General features: G+C 39.5%; 1 protein-coding gene across 6 annotated transcripts in view; it reads right to left on the bottom strand.

Moving 5' to 3' along the window:
* Positions 1-19817, bottom strand: part of LOC115977623 (disease resistance protein At4g27190-like) — a 42968-nt gene extending 23151 nt beyond the window's left edge. For 3 of the 6 annotated variants that reach the window (XM_031099589.1, XM_031099587.1, XM_031099592.1), the window contains exons 1-4: positions 19712-19817; positions 19366-19448; positions 18877-19049; positions 18650-18730 (exon numbers count right to left, since the gene is read on the bottom strand). The gene's annotated coding sequence lies outside the window, so the exon portion shown is untranslated. Of the gene's footprint in view, positions 1-18649; positions 18731-18876; positions 19050-19330; positions 19449-19711 lie in introns of all 6 variants that reach the window. The other 3 variants (XM_031099590.1, XM_031099591.1, XM_031099588.1) reach the window with 3 other exon arrangements.
* Between the last annotated feature and the right edge of the window lie 583 nt (positions 19818-20400).

Raw genomic sequence — 20400 nt, 5'->3', positions numbered from 1 at the left:
CATTAAAGTCCCGGATGAAATGAACATCCCAACTTCTTCTCTCCCCCACCCCTATCCTTGTCAAAGAAAAATTCAGCAGAGGCCACCTTGTCAATAGCAATACCGTACAGCCTAGGAAAGCCAATTGCAAAGGTTGATCCCCACTCCACCCATCCTGCCAAAATCTCACTCTATTCCCCATCCCAACAACAAACTAAGTATTTTTGCTAAAATCCTCCCAACCAATACAAACACCTCTCCTTAATCCACACCCATGAACTCCCGTACCCAACTTAGAAGTCCATCCCCCCCACTCTTCCCCAAACTTTGAAGCTACCACCCTCCCCCATAGCTGAGTCTCCTAGTTCCCAAACCGCCATCCCTAATAAGGCCTTATTGAAAGTAGTTAGTTTCATTGAAACATGTTTATATGTTATCACTTTTTATATGGTTTTGCACTCTTTTATATGCTACAAGCATACAATACCTATTGGGATTCATATGGATGAATTCTTATTGTTTAAAAATGTTCTAAGCGTAGGTTACATGGATTTTCATTACTTTTCATTGGCAATGACTCAATGAGGAGGCATATTAAAACAAATTATCCGGTTGATGGACCTTGGACATCAATATTATCCTTGTGAATGTTTTGGTCTAGAAAATCATTTAATAATTGATTGCTTAAAATCATCCGATCTCCAACATCCATTAAAGGAACATTTGCTCCCAAGAAATGAATAAAGTTCACCCCTTCCTCCATCTCCCAATCATTAATTTCCCCAAGTGAAACAAACATTCCAACTTCATCTTTCCCCCTCCCCCACCCTTGTCAAAAAAGATTCAACAAAGGCCTCCTTATCTCTAGAAATACCATATAGCCTCGAGTAAGCCAACTAGAAAGGTTGATCCCCACACCACCCATCCCACCAAAATCTCACTCTAGTTCCCGTCCCAACAACAAACTGAGTGTTTTTTCTAAAATCCTCCCAACCCATACGAATACCTCTCCATAAACCACACCCATGAACTCCCCTGCCCAACTTAGAAGTCCATCCCCCCACTCTTCCCTGAACTTTAAAACTAACACCCTTCTCCAAAGTTAAGTCTCCTCATTCCACAACCACCAAAGCCATTTCCCTAATAAAGCCTTATTAAAAGTAGTTAGTTTCCCTACACCTAAACCACCATTAGCCATAGGCACACATACTTTATCCCATCCTACCAAATGTGTCTTGCTATCACCCTACAGATAGTCCCTTTGCAACTTTTCAATTCTATTAGCCACATGAGTAGGAATAGTGAATAGCCAAAGAAAATAAGTCGGAAGACTAGATAACGTGCTCTTAAACAATGTCAATCTACCCCTCTTAGACAAATACAGCTTCTTCCACCCGGCCAACTTTCGCTCAAATTTTTCTAGAATAGGATTCCAAATTGAAGGGGATTTGTGAGAAGCCCCCAACGGCATGTCAAGATAAGACATAGGAAAAGTTCCAACCTTGCAACCCAAAATTTCAACATGCACATCATTTATCTCCCCTTGTGGAAGAACTTAGTATTATTATCTCCTTCCTTGATATATAACATCCTAGATTTTTGTCTCCAGGAAATTTCTTTTAAAGAAAGAAGATGCTCCACCTAGGACCTCAAATCTACCCTATGACATTTCTCCCCATCAGTAAGTCCAAGATTCCCTTCCTTAGCATCTAAATTTTTCAACTTCTCCAGTAATTGTTTCTTCTGACAATCTACATTACCAAACTCTCTACGATTCCACTGCACAATGTCCTACTTCAAAGTCTTTAATTTTTTGGCAAGCACAAAACTAGATGTACCTACAAAAGAATGCCAACTCCACCAGGATTGAACTTTATCCACAAACCCATCTGTCTTCAACCACATGTTCTCAAACCAGAATGGACTTTTCCCCCTCACCATTCACCTTGCCTCCAAGAGAATTGGACTGTGATCTGAAATAAGACGAGGTAAAATCCTTTGAATAACATCCAGGTAGTGTTCCTCCCAGTTAGGAGTTACCAAAGCTCTATCAATCTTAGACATCAACGGTTGATCTTTACCACTTGACCAAGTATAGCTACTTCCTTCCAAAGGCAAGTCAATTTTATTAAGATCCTCGATAAATTCAGAGAATTTTTCCATAGCCAAGGTCATACGTGTCCCACCCATACGTTCACTTGGAAAATGCGCAATATTAAAATCCCCAAAGCAACACATGGTACCCTCTAGTACTGCCGAATACCAACCAACTCATCCCACGTGTGACCCCTCTCATTGTTGTCATTTGGGCCATAAACCCCTGAGCATGCCCATATAAAATCATCCACCACCCCTAGCCACTTAACTGATACTGAAAAAGTACCAACCATAGCCTCCATCTTTTCCAAGACCCTCTTATCCCACACAATCAATACCCCACCAATAGTCCGATCTGCCTCCAAAGCAACCCAATCCACGTACGAGCAGCTCCACAAACTACAAACCATCTGTCTATCCATGCTAGCAATCTTCGTCTCTTATAAGCAAACTACATCACACTTCCACTCCCATAACAAATTCTTTACCTTTTTCATCTGTCTCTATAGTCTCAGGTTTGGAGTGTGAGCTGTGGGACACTGAGGAGAATATAATTTAAGGGGTAGCAATGGAGGAGCCCCTATTTGTCCAACCTTTGGCCGTGGCCAACCCTGATGTCCATTTGGAGGTGGAGGATGCTTCCACAAACCTATCACCTTGGGTTCTCAACCGAATTAAAGCGTTCAGGAAATCTGTGGGGAGTTCCTTGGAAGGTTTCAAAGCGGAAATTACTGGGTTGTTTTTAGTCGTAGAGGCCAAGAAGAAATCTATTGTGCAGGGAGAGAGCTCTCGAAGGAAAGGTAACAAACTGGGTACCAAAAGGCAGTAGGGATTTGAAGAGTTTACTAAGCTCTAGGAATTTTGAGGACTCTGCTTCAAGCAGTGTAGTTAGGGATCGAGATTTAGTGGTGCCTCAATGAATGTAAAAATAATCTCTTGGAATGTTAGGGGGCTGAATGATAGAGACAAAAAACTTCGGGTTCGAAATATGATCAGAAGCTAGGGGTGCTGATATTATTTGTCTTCAAAAAACAAAAATGGAATTCATATCCAAAAGAGAGATACGAAGTTTGTGGGGCTGCCACTGCTTTATTTGGGCTCTATTGGTGCTTCTGGGGGAGTCTTGGTGATGTGGGATAGAAGGACTGTAGAAAAATCGATGAAGCAATGGGTCGACTTTCTGTTTCATGTAAATTCAAAAATGTAGAGGGTCAGTTTGAATGGGCTTTTACTGGTATTTATGGTCCAAACTCTGCTCATGATCGGAGATTACTTTGGGAGGAGCTGGCTGGAATTCGTAGTTGGTGGAGTATGCCTTGGTGCTTGGGTGGTGATTTTAATGTAGTGCGATTTCCATTAGAGCGTTCTGGTTCAGGTCCCTTCACATCTGCTATGATTGATTTTTCAGATTTTATTTTTGAACAAGATCTTATAGATTTGCCTTTGGAAGGGGGTACATTTACTTGGTCTAATTCTAGAGAGGTAGCTTCGCACTCTAGGCTTGACAGATTTCTACTATCTTCAGATTGGGAAGAACATTTTCTGAATATTCGTCATAGATTTCTGTTCTGGCTGGTCATATCTCAGGATTCTCTATGGATCCCAGATCTCATACCCCCTTAATGGTGACTTATCTCCTCTTTGCAGATGATACCCTAATTTTATGTGATGCTTTACCTACTCAGATTGGCAAATTGAGAGACATTTTATCTTCATTTGATGTTGTGTCAGGGTTGCATATTAATCTGGCTAAATCCGAATTGGTGCTAGTTGGTGATGGGTTAAATATTGGTGAGCTGGTGGCCATTTTAGGGTGTAGGTAGTCCTCACTACCAATGACTTATTTAGGACTTCCGTTGGGAGCTAAATTTAAGGATAGGGTAATTTGGAACCCTATTTTTGAAAAAATGGAGAGAAGATTAGCAAGTTGGAAGTGTTTGTATCTATCAAAAGGTGGTAAGTTTACTCTACTTAAAAGCACTCTCTCAACTTTGCCTACTTATTACCTATCTCTCTTTCCTATTCCGGTGGATGTTGCAAATCGCATTGAGAAACTCCAGCGGGATTTTTTATGGGGTGGTATTGACGAGTCCCACAAATTCAATCTGGTTAATTGGGCCTAGGTGTGTAGCCCCTTGAAGTCTGGTGGATTGGGTGTGCGGAATTTGAGAAAATTTAACTAAGCTCTGCTTGGTAAATGGTTGTGGAGGTACGGCATAGAGACAAACCACCTTTGGCGGCGGGATATCGAGATCAAGTATGGGAATATTTGGGGTGGGTGGTGTACAAAAGAAGTAACAGGTGCTTATGGTGTTAGTCTGTGGAGAGCTATAAATCCATCATCTTCAAAGTTGGCAATGTTAGTAGAATTAAACTTTGGCATCACTTGTGGTGTAGGGGTTGTACTCTTCGGGAGGCATTTCCAGAACTTTATAGCTTTAGTTGTAACAAGGATTCCTATCTTGCAGATGTCATGTCTTTTCCTAATCAGCGACTACTTTGGGATCTTCGATTCTATAGAGAGCCCCAAAATTGAAAGATGGAACAATTTGATATTTTTTGGAATCTTATACACTCTATGACCTTTACACTGGTGAGGGGCAAGACAAACTTTGCTGGAAGTCGACAAAGAATAAGGGCTTTAAGGTTAGTGAGTTCTATTTATCCCTCTTCTTGACCACTGACAACCTCTTTCCATGGAAACCTGTGTGGCGCTCAAACATCACTCCTAGAGTTGCTTTCTTTTCTTAGACTGCTGCCTTAGGCAAGATTTTGACCCTTGATAGATTGTGGAATAAGGATGTACCCGTCATGGATTGGTGTTATATGTGTAAAAGAAGTGGGGAGTCGGTAAACCATCTTCTTCTTCATTGTCCCATTGCTTTTGAGCTTTGGTCTATGGTTTGGAGCCTTTTTGGTGTGATTTGGGTGATGCCTCAAAGTGTTGCAGATTTATTTGCTTCTTGGCAGGGTCCATTTGGTAGACAACGCAACATAAGCCTATGGCGGGCTGTCCCACATTGTGTGTTATGGTGTCTTTGGTGGGAAAGGAACAGTAGATGCTTTGAGGGGATGAAACAGTCGATTCATGAGATTAAATCTCTCCTCCTCCACTCTTTATTTGCTTGGTGTTCTGTTTTCACTTCTTTTTCTTGCTCTAATTTTTTTTTGTTATGCTTGATCATTGTAATTTCCGATCTTGATGTAATCCTTTCCATGTACACTCCCAGTGTACTTGAACGAACGAACGAACGTACAAACAAAACAAACAAACAAACAAAACCCCTACTCTGCAAGTTATCACCCATAAGAATCTTTATCCCAAGCTACTATCCAAAAAAAGAAAGAAACATGTCAGGGTTCCTTAACCTTCCAAATACCTTTCCAAGGAAAGACAACGAAAGAAGAACCACGCAACTTATGATAAAACAAACGAATGTTAAAATCCTCATTTTTTGTCAACTTCCATCTCATATGATCACCATCATCTGCTTAAGGTAAATTGGATGCCAAGAACCAAAGGAAATCATCCACTACATCCACCTCCCAATCATTAGGGCCTTAAACGAAACGAACATCTCAACTTCTCATGTCCCCCACCCCTTGCCATATCAAAGAAGAGTCTACAGAGGCCACTCTGTTAGTAGCAATTTCATACAAAACCGAGAAAGACAGTTGGAGAGGTAAATCCTCACACCACTGATCTGTCCAAAATTTCACTCTATTCCCCACCCCAACCTTAAACTGGATGTTTTTGAGGCCACTATGTTAGTAGCAATTTCATACAAAACCGAGAAAGTCAATTGGAGAGGTAAATCCTCACACCACTGATCTGTCCAAAATTTCACTCTATTCCCCACCCCAACCTTAAACTGGATGTTTTTGCTAAAAACTTCCCAACCCATCCGAATACTTCTCCACAAGCCACACCCATGAACACCCCTACCCAACTTGGAAGTCTAACCCCCCCCCCCACCCCCACTCTTCCCCAAATTTCAAAGCTACCACCCTCCTCCAAAGCTGTGTCTCCTCAATCCTAAAACGCCATAGCCATTTCCCTAGTAAGGCTTTATTGAAGGTAGTCAATTTCCTTACTCCTAAACCACCATTGTGCAATAGGCATACACACCTTATCCCATCCTAACAAATGTGTCTTGGAATCACCCCACTGGAAATTCCTTTGCAACTTCTCAATTTTGTTAGCCACACAAGTAGGGAGACTAAATAACGTACTCTTAAGCAATGTCAATCTACCACCTTTTGATAAATACAGCTTCTTCCACCTAGCTAACTTCCACTCAATTTTTTCCAATATAGGATACCAAATTGAAGGTGACTTATAGGACGCCCCCAATGGCATGCCAAGATAAAACATAGGCAAAGCCCTAACCCTACAACCCAAAATCTCTACCAAAGCATGCACATTATTCACCTCCCTTATAGGAACCATTTAACTCTAAAGCATGTTCACCTTCAAGCCTGTCACAGCCAAAAAACAAAGTAGAAACATCTAAACAAGTAGGATCTACTCCACATCTGCATCATAGAATAGAATTGTATCATATGCAAACAAAAGATGCGAAACACATTCCCCTCCACCTCGCCTACCATCAGCCCTAAAACCACAAAGTAAACCTATCTTCTCCACTCTCTTCAACATCCTACTGAACACCTCCACCATAACCATAACCAAAATTATATGGGAGGCAGCGGGTCCCCTTGTCTCAAACCCCTTGAAGCACCAAAAAAATCAATTGGAGACCTATTGACCAAGACAAAAAACTGAACTGTGGAAATACAAACACGAATCCAAATACAAATAGATGTCATGGCCTTTTTTGATCATTTCCATAGGAGCTCAGAGTTTGAACGGTCTCTGAATGCTTCTTTTCTATCTCTGATTCCCAAGAAAAATAATGCATTGAATATCAAAGATTTTAGGCCCATCAACTTAGTGGACAGTGTGTATAAACTTTTGTCTAAGGTTTTGGCTAACAGATTGAGGCAGGTGCTGGATAAACTTATTTCAGAATCACAGAATTCTTTTGTAGGTGGCAGACAGATTTTGGACGCAGTGCTTATTACTAATGAATGTTTAGACAATAGACTGAAGTGTCGTAATCTGGGGGTGGTGTGTAAGTTAGACATTGAGAAAACGTATGATCATGTGAATGGGGACACTTTGTTTTATCTGTTGGAGAGGATGGGCTTTGGGGATAGATGGAGAAGATGGCTAAAGACTTGTATCTCTACTGTTCGCTTCTCAGTTCTGGTTAATGGATTTCCTGTTGGTTTCTTTGGTAGCTCCAGAGGCCTTAGACAAGGTGATCCTTTGTCTCCCCTTCTCTTTCTTTTGATCATGGAAGTTTTAAGTCGTATCCTGAAGAAAACTGAGAAAGGTGATTTCATTTAGGGTTTTCAAGCGGGTCCTAGTAACTCTACTGGTATCCGTGTTTCTCACCTGTTATTTGCTGATGATACCATTCTTTTCTGTGATGCCTCTAGAGAGCAAATTCTTTCTATTAGACTGGTGTTGACTTGTTTTCAAGTTTTTACTGGTTTGAAGGTGAATGTGGGGAAAAGTGAAATTGTCCCTATTGAGAAGGTGCGTAACATTCAGTTTTTGGCTAATATTCTTCAATGCAAGGTGGGTAGTTTGCCTATGATTTACTTGGGTATGCCATTAGGAACTTTGTATAAAACAGCCTCTATTTGGAATCCAATCCTTGAGAGGATGGAAAAGAAGCCTTCAGGATAGTAGCAACTTTATTTGTCAAAGGGTGGTAGACTCACCTTGCTGAAAAGTACCCTTTCAAGCCTTCCGACTTATTACCTTTCCCTTTTTACTATCCCCAAAGTTGTGGCGACTAGATTGGAATGCATTCAGGGGAACTTCTTGTGGGGTTCATCAGTTGAGTGTTTCAAATATCCTTTGGGGCTTGGGAAAAGGTTTGCTTACCGCATGAGTTGGGTGGTTTGGGAATTCGGAATTTGGTGTCTTTTAATCAGGCCCTATTAGGGAAATGGCTTTGGAGGTATGGCCAAGAAACCACTCATCTGTGGCGAAGGGTCATTGCCATGAAATATGGGGAGAGAAAAAGGGGTTGGTGCACTAGAGCTCGTAGTAGGGCTCATGGTTGTGGGTTATGGTGGAGTATTAGCAAAGGGTGGGAAACTTTCGCTAAGCATTTCTCTTTTGTGGTGGGGGATGGTTCACGTATTCTTTTTTGGTGTGATAAGTGGACTGGGGATGTTCCTCTTAAAATTCTTTATCCTCAGTTATTTTTGTGTTCAGTCAATAAGGAGGCTTGCTTTTATGATGTGTTAAGCCCTTTAGTGAGTGATAATGACAGAGTGTGGAGTTTGATTTTATAAGATTTTATAGGGAATTTAATGATTGGGAGTTAGCGGATTCCTACTCCCTACTTCATTTCATCCAAACCCGAATTTCTAGGGGTGGAGGGTGTGACAGGCTTTGTTGGGATCTTAATGGAAATGGAAAGTTTGATACTCGGTCTTTTTATCATAAGATTTAAGGTTCCTAAAAGGGTGGCTTTTTTTATGTGGACAACAGCTCATGGTCAGATTCTAACCTTGGATAACCTTATGCTTCGTGATCGCCCTTTGGTGAATCGTTGTTGTATGTGCTGTTGTAATGCGGAATCTGTGGATCACCTTCTACTTTTTTGTCCGATAACTCATTCTTTGTGGATGTATATGCTTCGGTTGTTTGGGATCAATTGAGTCATGCCAGGTTCAATCGTGGACTTATTTTTTTGTTGGTATCTTTGGCTTGGGAAGCATAGTTCTGATATTTGGAATCTGGCTCTAGGTTGTTTAATGTGGACTATTTGGACTGAACTAAATCGGCGGTCTTTTGAGGATGAGGGGAAAACTGTGGTTCAGTTATTAGAGCTTTGCCAGCGGACCCTCTTTGATTGGTCTCAATGTTGGGGTTTCTCCAATTGTTTTACCTTTATGAATTTTCTTTCGTCTATTAGAATAGATTAGGGGCTACTTCTGTCTTTTTGTTCCTTCTATTTTTTTGTTCACTACCATGAACTCTTTGCTGTTTTTCTTGCTCTTCTTTTATTAATAATATTCTCTTCTTACTTATAAAAAAAAAAAAAAAAAAAAACAAATACGAATCCATCTACACCACTTCTCCCCAAAGCCCATTCTCTTCAACAAATCTAAAAGAGCCTCCCAATTCACATGGTCATAAGCTTTCTCAATATCTAGCTTACAAATCACCCTCGGAATCTTACTCATCCCTCAACTATCAACACACTCATTGGCAATAAGGACTGAATCAAGGATTTTTCTACCACCCATAAAACTATTCTGAGATTCATATATCAACTAATCTAAAACCACTTTCAAATTGTAAACACTCCCCACCAAGCTAATAGGTCTGAAGTCTCAAGTCTCAATTATTAGAAGCATCATTCTTCTTAGGGATTAAGGCTATAAAGGTAGCATTAAGAGATTTTTCAAACTTGCTGTGTTGATAAAACTCCTCAAAAACCGCTAAGACATCTCTTTCCACAACTCTCCAACAATGGTGGGAAAATGCCATAGAGAAGCCATTTGTGTAGAGACCCAAAAGAGGGTATTGCAGTCCATGGAATCCCACATTGCCTAGGGAAGCACATGTAGATATGGGTTATGTGAATTTTTTCTCATTGATGTGGCTATGATATTGTTAGTGTAGATCAGCTATGTTGTTCTTCCCCCTTTCCTCTTAGTGTAAGATTATGTAATTTTCAGGAATAAGTAATTATCATTATTTTGATAGTTAACTGTTTGATTTTAGAAATAGTAAAATAATCAGATTTAGAATTTGTATTCCAGAAATCAAACTTAATGTTTCTGCACAATGCATGTGGTATTAATTTTTTTTCCCATTAGGGAAATTTTGCAGTAACTTCTTTTTAGCCGCATTTTAAACTGATGTTGTTCTCCATCGAATTGTTTCTCTTTTTAATAAAGTTGAGAGACTGAGATGTTGAGTTTATTTCAAAAGGAACTCGAGTCTCTAAGAAACTCAAGTCTCTAGACTTGATTTTCTTAAAGGCTAAGACTTGAGTTCCACATGGATTCTTTTTCCACGTCAGTTTTTGCCATATCTTGGAACTCGAGTCTTAAAAACTCGAGATGCTACTTAACTAAATAGTTTGCTTTTGGGCCACATAACGAAATTGTTTGAATAAACTGCCTAAAGGGCAAAAAAATCCGAGTTTCAGTTCTCAGTTTTTCTTAGACTCAAACATGCATATGCTTATCTAAATAGGATTTTTTTTTTTTTTTTTTTTTTTTGATAAGAAATAGGAGATTATTTAGACTTTAGAACGATCCAATGCAAATTAGTTTTAATGGTTTTAAAGGTTAACTAGTTGCTAACAGCTTAATAAAAATTAAATATTTATTTTGCATGATGGGACAGTAACTTGAAAATGAACAAAAATAAGTAATTTAGTTCAACAACAACAACAACAACATTATAATAATAATAATAAATGGATTGTACATAACCAAATTTGCGGTACATAATCTTTTGACTATTTGATAATCCTATCAAATCTTTTATGATGCTTATAATCCTCTATTTTATTAAATATAGGTAAAACAGATAAGTTTAATAAAAGCTAAATTTTGGGTCATATGTTTGCATAAGCTTCAATTCATTCTCCAATCTCTCTATTAAATCACTTGTAGAAATGTTTGTGGATGAACTTTATAAACAACATATAAAAATGAAACAAACAGTGGTTTTTATGAATTTAATTAAGAAAAACTTATTTGCTGAGGCTGACAAAAAATACAGATGTAAGTAAGGTTTTAAAAAACTATATATAAGCAAATAACCTAATAAGCTAACAATCATTAATCACTAATTACTAGATGGGATGAAATTTGGAAAGGACAAATTTGGAATCAAGTAATTTGTAAACACCACATATGAATGTAAAAAGAATAAGAAGAAAGTACCAATAGAATTCTATCTTTGGTTGCCACAATAATGGAAACGAGCAGCCACTGGTTATTTACTTATTAATTCAAACCATAGATATTGCAATATAAATTCCATCATCGATGACACGTACATTTCTCTCTGTTTTATGTTTTTTCAAAAAGTTAATGCCCCACAGCAAGCATATCTAGGCCCACACCAATATGCTTTATCTCTATTGACTCTATCTTTATAATGTATACAAAGCACAGATAGTTTCAACTTTTAGTAGATTTTATAACCAAATGGGATAACATGCAACAACAAAAAAAAAAAAAGGGTAATTACACTAAACCCACCTGTGGTTTGGCCCGAAATCACTTTGTCTAACCGTGGTTTAAAAAGTGTTACTTTACCCACCTGAGGTATGTTCCGTTTGTTTTCCGTAACCCATCTCTATTAAAATCAAGGGTAAATAGGTATTTTTGCTCAAATTTTATGTCTTTCTCCTCCCAAAACAAAAAATAGCACAAAAATGCAAGAGAAAGAAGATCAAAAAGTGGTATGTCTCTCTCTCTCCATTCACACAAATCTTGAACATGAAGAACATGCCCAAAAATCTGAAAAATTACAAGAAGTTAAACCCAAAAATAATATCCAACACAGGCCCAAACCCCGAACTGACCGACCAGCCCAAAGCTTTTCCAAGAGCAAAATTCCTTTGCAAATGCAAAAGTGTTTTTGGGAAGTAAAAATAGTCAAAACCCCAAACACATTTCCAGCAAAACCCAGAGCACAGAAAACAAAATCTCAATTCAATGGCGAATTCACTGATTATCAAAACCTTAAACTCCATCAAAAGAAACCCAAAATTTTTCACAACATTCTCATCCCAATCCCAAATCCAAACTCGTCTCTTCACTTCCATTGCCAACGCCCAAGAGCCCCAATCCCAGGACCCATCTTCCTCGACCTTCACATTCTCATTCGATGGTAAAACCCGCAAAAACGACAACAACAGCAACATTTACGTTAAGGCGTCGAGCTCCAGTTCCCAGACAACGTCGTCGTCGTCCGTGACGATGCCGATGTCGTTTATGACTAGTTCGATAGTGGGGAAGAGGTTCTACAACAAGGTGAAGGTCAAAGAGTCCGAAGATGGGGTTGGGTGGTCGGTGATGCTTGATTACCAGACTCTCAAGAACATACCCAAAAAGTGGTATGTTCTTCATGATCTGGGTTTTATTTTTTTGGTATGTTGTTCATGTTCAAAATTTGTGTGAATGGAGAGAGAAACAAATACCACTTTTTGATCTTATTTCTCTTGCATTTTTGTGCTATTTTTTGTTTTGGGAGGAGAGAGACAAAAAATTTAAGCAAAATACCAATTTACCCCTAATTTTAACAAAGGTGGGTTATGGAAAACAAACGGAACATACTTCAGGTGGGTAAAGTAACACTTTTTAAACCACGGATAGGTAAAATGATTTCGGGCCAAACCACAGGTGGGATTAGCGTAATTACCCCTTTTTTTTTTATAAGTAAAAGATATATTGATAAAAAAGGGGACACCCTAGTGCACAGGGAGTGCACAAGGGAAAAGAAATCAAATACAAAAATTACAAGAGTCTAGGAAATCAATAAAAGAGGGGAAAGATTTATCTTGCAAAGCAAACAACCAATCCCTTAAAGTTCTAAAAAAGAGAAGCTTGAGGTCAGGAATAGATTTCTCAGTATCTTCAAAACATCTACTATTCCTCTCCCTCCAAAGACACCACAATAAGCAATGAGGAATGATGGACCAAATATAACCATTTCGATGACGACCAAAGCTGCCTTGCCAACACCAGAACAGCCCCAGAACAGAGTGCGGCATAACCCAAGAAACTCCAAAAAGGCCCAAAACCATAGACCATAGATCCGAAGCAAAAGGACAATGAAGAAATAGATGGTCAACCGATTCACCATTTCTCTTACACATGTAGCACCAATCCAGAATCCACACCTTCCTTTTACGTAAATTATCAATCGTCAAGCATTTCCCTAAAGCAGCAGTCCAAACAAAGAAAGCTACTCTAGAGGGAATCTTTTGCTTCCAAATACTTTTCCAAGGAAACCCAATGGAAGCGGTGCTAGCTAAAATTCTATAATAACCACTAACCAAGAAACCCTTAACTTTGTTAGGAATCCAACACATTTTATCCTCACCTCGCCCCCTTATATGCGAACCATAAATAGATGCCATGAAGACGGACATAGCCTCTAGATCCCGAGCATGCACACTCCTAATGAATCTCACATCCCAAAAGAGGACACCATGAGCGGACATCATAAGCTCAGCCACACTGGCATCCTTATTCCTGCAAAATCTGAACAAGTCTGGAAATCTAACAACAAGAGAAGTCTCTCCACACCACCGGTCTTGCCAAAACTTCACTCTAGACCCATCACCAATATCATACAGAATATGGCGAGAGAAAGAAGGCCATCCCTGACTGATATTTTTCCATAAACCAACACCATAAGGGCCAATCACAGCTCTGGAACACCAGCCCCCCCACATACAACCATACTTTGTCTCTATCACTTGCCTCCAAAGGGCATCTTCCTCAACCCCAAATCTCCAAAGCCACTTCCCAAGTAAAGCTTCATTGAAAAGTCTAATCTTCCTTATCCCTAAGCCACCCGAAGAAATAGGAGAACAAACAGTAGCCCATTTAACCAAATGAATTTTAGGATCATCTCCAAGACAGCCCCACAAGAAATTCCGCTGGAGCTTCTCAATTCGATTAGCCACACTAGCAGGAATAGGAAACAAAGAAAGAAAATAAGTGGGTAGATTAGATAGGGTGCTTTTGATAAGGGTGACTCTACCTCCCTTAGATAAGTATAAACGTTTCCAACCCGCCAATCTCCTCTCCATTTTCTTTAGAATAGGATTCCATATAGACTTATCCTTGAATTTAGCACCCAAAGGAAGACCTAGATATTTCATAGGGAGAGAGCCCTGCTTGCAGCCAAGAACAACCAAGAAAAGGTCAAAATCATTGACTACCCCAACCGGAACCAATTCTGACTTGCCCAGGTTGATCTTAAGGCCAGACACCGCCTCAAACCAAATAAGAATCATGCGAAGGATCAAAATCTGATCTAAATCAGCCTTACAAAAAATAAGCGTGTCATCTGCAAAGAGGAGATGAGACACCGCCATGGATCTTCCCTCCAAGTTACCTACACTAAAGCCCGACATGCGACCTTCAAGAACTGCTTTGTCCAACATTCGACCAAGAGCTTCCATCACCAAAACAAACAACAAAGGAGACAACGGATCACCTTGCCTCAAGCCTCTGGTGCTACCAAAAAAACCACAAGGAGAGCCATTGATCAAGATGGAGAAGCGGACAGAAGAAAGACAAAAGCGAATCCATTGTCTCCATTTGGCAGAGAAGCCACTTCTTTCTAACATCTGCAGCAGAAAATTCCAGTTTACATGGTCAAAAGCCTTCTCAACATCCAGCTTACAAATCAGCCCCGGCAACCCGGACTTCAATCTACTGTCAAGGCATTCATTAGCAATAAGAACAGGGTCAAGGATTTGTCTGCCCCTCACAAAAGCATTCTGAGATGCTGAGATTATATCCCCCATCACCAAGCGGAGACGATTAGCCAAAACTTTAGCAATAATTTTGTAAACCCCCCCCAACCAAGCTAATGGGCCGAAAATCTCCAATCTCATTAGCTGCATGTTTTTTAGGAATAAGAGTAACAAAAGTTGTGTTTAAGCTTTTCTCAAACTGACCATTGGCAAAAAAATGATGAAAAACAGCCATGAGATCCGGCTTAACAATCCCCCAACAAGCTTGGAAAAAAGCCAAAGGGAAGCCATCAGGACCAGTTGATTTATCACCATGAAAACTTTGAATAACATCAAAGATTTCCGCCTCTTCAAAAGGCCTTTCTAACCAATCCGCATTCTCACCAAATATCATTGGAAAAACCAACGAATCCGGAAAGGGCCGCTCAACCTGCTGCTCAGAGTACAAATTCATGAAGAAATGAGAAACGTAGTCTGCAATTATACCCTGATCCGACGACAAAGTACCATTAACCATAAGGCTTTCGATGGCATTATTTTTCCTGTTGGAATTAGCCATTCTATGAAAGAATCTGGTATTGGCATCCCCTTCTTTCAAATGCAACACCCTGGACTTTTGTCTCCAACTAGTCTCTTCCATAAGAGTCAACTTTTCAATATCTGAACGAAGATTAGTTTGAGCTAACTTCTCCTCAGCAGATAGACTATGAATCTCCTCTTTAGCATCCAAATCAATCAACTTACTCCAAAGAGCCTGTTTCTTAAAAGTGACATTGCCAAACTCAGTTTCATTCCACTTTTTTAAGTCTGACTTCAATGCAGCCAACTTCTTAGCAAGAATAAACTAGGGGTTCCATGGAACAAATAGGAAGCCCACCACTCCTTCACTTTGTCTACAAAGTTATCCACCCTTAACCACATATTTTCAAAACGGAAGGGAATTCTGCCTCTTCGCTGACACCCACCCTCCAACGAAATAGGAAAATGGTCAGAAAGAACTCTAGGCATCCTTTTTTGGGTGAACTGACAGAAGTGATCAGCCAAAAGAGGGGAGAAAAGGAACCGGTCTAGCCTAGAAGCTGAGGAAGTATTGGACCAGGTATAAAGGCCCCCTTCCATATGAATATCCAACAACTCATGCAAAGAAACAAAGTCAGAAAATCCAAACATAGCCCTGGAGAAGCTGGCAGCCCCCAAACGCTCAGAAGGGAAGCGGATAATATTAAAGTCCCCTCCAAGGCACCAAGGCAAATCCCACCAACTGATCAGCCTGGTTAGTTCCTCCCACATCAACCTACGCCTATTGTTCAAATTAGGCCCATATACACCTGTGAAAGCCCACTCAAATTGGTCGCCTACATTTTTAAACTTGCAAGAAACTGAAAAATGCCCCACCGCTTCCTCCACCTTTTCCACAACCCGGCTATCCCACATCAATAAAATTCCTCCAGAAGCACCATCAGAGCCCAGGTACAACCAATTGACATAAGGACAACTCCAAATACTTCGAACAGTACCTCTAGTAATCCACTCTAGTTTGGTCTCTTGCAAACACACAATATCAGCCTTCCAGGATCGCAACAAGTTACGAATCTAAAGCCTCTTGTGAACTTCATTCAGACCTCTGACATTCCAGGAAATAAGCTTTAAAATTCATTGAGCAACAGAAAGAACCCGATTCCTATTAATTCCACATCGCCTAGCAGATGAAGAGCCATAATTAATGGAACTAAACAACCCTTTCAACTCTTTTAAACCTTTCACCCCCGAACCTTTTGAACCACACGATTTCTTGTTCACCTCAGCCCTCCGATATAATTCAGCTTCAACAGCCAATAAAAATTCTGTTGCTTGATCTTCTAAACCCACAAGTGACGTGCCAAGGAAGCTATCAAAGTTATTGAATCTCTTTTGAAACCAATCGGAGTAAGGTTCCTGACTCCTTGAAGTGTCCACACCCACAACACTATCCTCATCTACAAGAGACTGCTTCTCCTTGGCCAAGGGTAGAGAAAAAGCAATTGGATCAACAACTAGGGGCTGATTAGCTTCCTCCGAGAAGGAATCCGAAGCCCAATCCTCCACCAATACATCATCTTCTTCGAAAAGAGCCAATGACATGTTCGTGACTTCAGAAGATTCCAACGTAACAAGCTGTTGTTGATTTTCCAAAACCTCTGTAGCTTCACAAGGAGGCAAAGCAATCTACACCGGAACCGCAACCCTCCTCCCATCACGTAATTCAAGAACCCATTGCTCCGAGTTTCCCCATTTCTTGTCAAAATTGCCGGAATGCTCCTGGAGAAACAGTCGGGGGTCAAGCACTAAGCTCTCATCGTGAACTGTGGAGCAAGCCGACCCATTCCTGGCCTCCTCGGACTCGTCGGAGGCGAGAAGCTCAGACTCGACTATATCAGAAACTAGATTCGAGTCAGTCGGCGCCGGTGACTCAAACCTGGCTTCGACGGACTTGTCGGTTTTGAGAGAATGGGCAGCGGTGACATCGGAGACCATCGACGACCTCAGAGGCAAAGTCGAAGGGCACGACGAAGACTGGAAGGATCTCGCGCCTGGACGTAACAAACCTGGAGAATGGGTCTCTCGCGACGGGCAACTCCTGGTGGTCAGACGACTAAGTTCTTTACAAGCTGATCTTTTGGGTTGCCAGACCAACGAGGGCTTAGGCTTAAGTTTAGGAACATAAGGTGGGTTAAGTGGGGGGGCTTCAGCAAGAGCATTGGGCTTAAAGACATCTTTCAAGGGCCCAACACCAGAACAACCCACTTCCTTAATGTTTGAACACTTAATGTCCCACTTACCATTCAGCCCACGTACCAAATGTAAAGAAACTTCTAGCGAGAAAGGAGAATCAGCAACTTTAAGAGCGTCATCCTGAAGTTTAAGCGTGACTTCAGCCTCAGGAACCGCGCTTACCTACCCAGCACCCCTATCGCGCAAATCCAGGCTCTGAGACTTCTGACTGCTCAATCTAGACTTGGGAGCTAGATTTGATTTGATAGAATTTTGAATATTGGGCATTGCAAGCTTTCCTGTTCCACTACCACCATAGGTTTTCCGGTCACCTTCCACCGCTACCGCCAGAAAGGACTTATGATTTCTGAACTTTTGCATTGACGGAAACAGGGCAGAATGAGATGGCGATTTGACGCCAGGAGAGACGGGAGCAATGGCCTTGCGAAGATGAAAGCCAAAACCTCTCCACCCACTACCCAGCTTTCCTTCTGGTACAATGATGAGGCCCTTCCGACGACCATGAAGAAGCTCAGAGATCATAAGAAAGCTTCCATGTGCATTGAATCCCATTTGCAAAATCAAAACCTTATTACCATCCCTGAAGGTTCTAGCAAAGTTTTCAGGACGGGTATTTGACAAGTGATCCTCAATATACGTAAGCAACCGTAAAGCACTCTCTTTTCCCATGAAAACCGATCGGAGAGAATCCTTATATCTTTCAAAAATGCATAACAAGAAGAAAGTACCACCCTCTTCCACAGAAAATTCAAACGATTTGGATTCGAGAAAAAAGAAAATGGAACCACCCATAGTTTCAGTTCTCTAATACAGATGATCACAATGAAAGTTTACAGTGTGGTTTCTGCGATTGTGTAAATCTAATCTACAAATGAATTATCAGATCATTGATTGTACCTTACGAATTTGTTTCAACTCTTCAATACAATCAATAACAATCAATACAATCAATAACATTTGTAACAGCATATAGCTGAAACTATGTTATGGATAAAAAAAGGAATAGCTTTTAGTAATTGAAAGAAAAGATTTGCATGCAGTGCCGGTGGATATAGTGAACATCGTAGAGCAATGTGTAATTACCCCTTAAAAAAAGCTTGTTCTACACATTAAACTTTTACAACAAAATAACAATATAAAAGTATGGTTCAACATCAATGGTTTGAAATTAAATTTAACATCCTTGGGGGGCTAACAAACAAAAATTAAAATAAAGGAAACCAAAGTAAATCTGAATATGAAATGGCACATACCTATGCTCTGAAATCCAAAGGCGGCACTCTGCATAGCAGCACAGGCTATGGTAGCAAAGGCCCTAAATAGTACATTATCCCCTGTATTACAGCTCTAATATCTCAGTTTTGCAAACTGACCAAATATATGAACATTAATCCACAGATATGCTCATAACAGATTAGTGGTGAAGTATGTTTGGTATTTCATGGCAAAAGCGAATCCTTTTTAATCTATATATACGTACCAGTACTCCTCCTTCATTGAGGCATTTTATCAGTCATGTTATCAGAAGGGTAATATGGAATACTGCTGTTCCAATCTCCTCACATCCTTCCTCACTAACCATACACTGCCGCCAACAATGGCCAAGTTGCTCTCTAAGAACCTTTCGTGTATCAGATGAAAGTTGTCAAGCACCTACAAATCAAAAAAAAAAAAAAATCAAATTATAATGCTGAATATATCTGAGCTTTTTCTCTGCAGCCAAACACAACAATAAAAAAAACAGAAAACATGCCAAAAGAAAGAAATTAAAATCTGAAAAAACGAACAAACCCAATCAGTTAAACAAATTGATTAGACTCTTATAATCCAAATTGACCTTTGAAACCAACAATTCTCGAATTAAAAGCAATTTGAACATAAGCGTACTAAATAAAAGTTAAAAACGATTCACAAATATATGATGCGATTCGTACTATATGGATTTAGTCGGAGAGAGGAAAAGCTTGACCTTCTTGAAGGAGTCGGCGTTTAGGGCTAATAGCGTCGCCGGGGAAAAGAGTGGCTCAATTGAGGAGGATTGTGGAAAAAAAGCTTTTTCCAAAGAGAGAATAGTAGTCGAAGGGTTAGATTTTATAAATAAAGTAATAAAAAATTAAAAAGAAAAATAGAAATGAGTTTAGCATAATACGATGAAGTCAACTAACAGTGAAACTTCTTCGGTTTTATAGATTTATAGATAGATTATAGATTTGGTTAGCTTATTATTGAAGTTGTATTTTCTTACACTCAAGCACAACATTCCAAAAGCAAAGCATAAATCTAAGAGAATCGTGTGAATGGATAAGAAGACTAACCTTAGAGCGGCTCAAAGAAATCACCAGACGGGAGATCTGGAACTTCCGGTTCCCTCTACCTCTACCTAGCCATTGACTTCCAAGAAAAATAAAGACTTAGAGCATCTCCACCTGTCTCTCTACATTTTTGTAATTCCCAGAGAACTTTTTCCTTTTATCTAGTAACTTTTTTTAAATTCACTTTTTAACATATTTTTTATCTTTTTCTCGATTCTATTAAAATATTATTTCTTTATTTTTTTAATATTTCTTCATTTATCTATATTTTTCAAATTCTAAACAACATTAACAATTATATTTTTTTTAATGAGAAATATTGCATTTATAACATTTTTTTCTTAATACTTTCACAATAAAATCTTATATAGTAAGTTGTTACTAGTTCTAATTTGAACTTACTATTTAAATTATTTTTTTATTCACCAATATTAACTAATAACAATCTATCACTTAAAATTTATTGTGAAAATTTCATTATAATGTTACTCAATTTTGATTTTTTATTCCTTATATTATTTTTCCTTCCTCTTTTTAGTTTTTTTTCATCCATACGTTTTTTTCTTTCTTTTTTTTCTCTTGTTTTTTTTTCCTCCACACACGTACACCTACCCTTATATCTATCTTCACTCTTTTTTTGACTTTTTGTTTTTCTAGTTATCTCCAGAACATATCTCCACTTCTCCCTCTCA

The sequence above is a fragment of the Quercus lobata genome, chromosome 2, assembly GCF_001633185.2.
Source record: "Quercus lobata isolate SW786 chromosome 2, ValleyOak3.0 Primary Assembly, whole genome shotgun sequence".
In the NCBI taxonomy this organism is placed as follows: Eukaryota; Viridiplantae; Streptophyta; class Magnoliopsida; order Fagales; family Fagaceae; genus Quercus; species Quercus lobata.
Note: the sequence above shows the minus strand (reverse complement) of the source record. Positions and strands in the feature narration are given on the sequence as shown.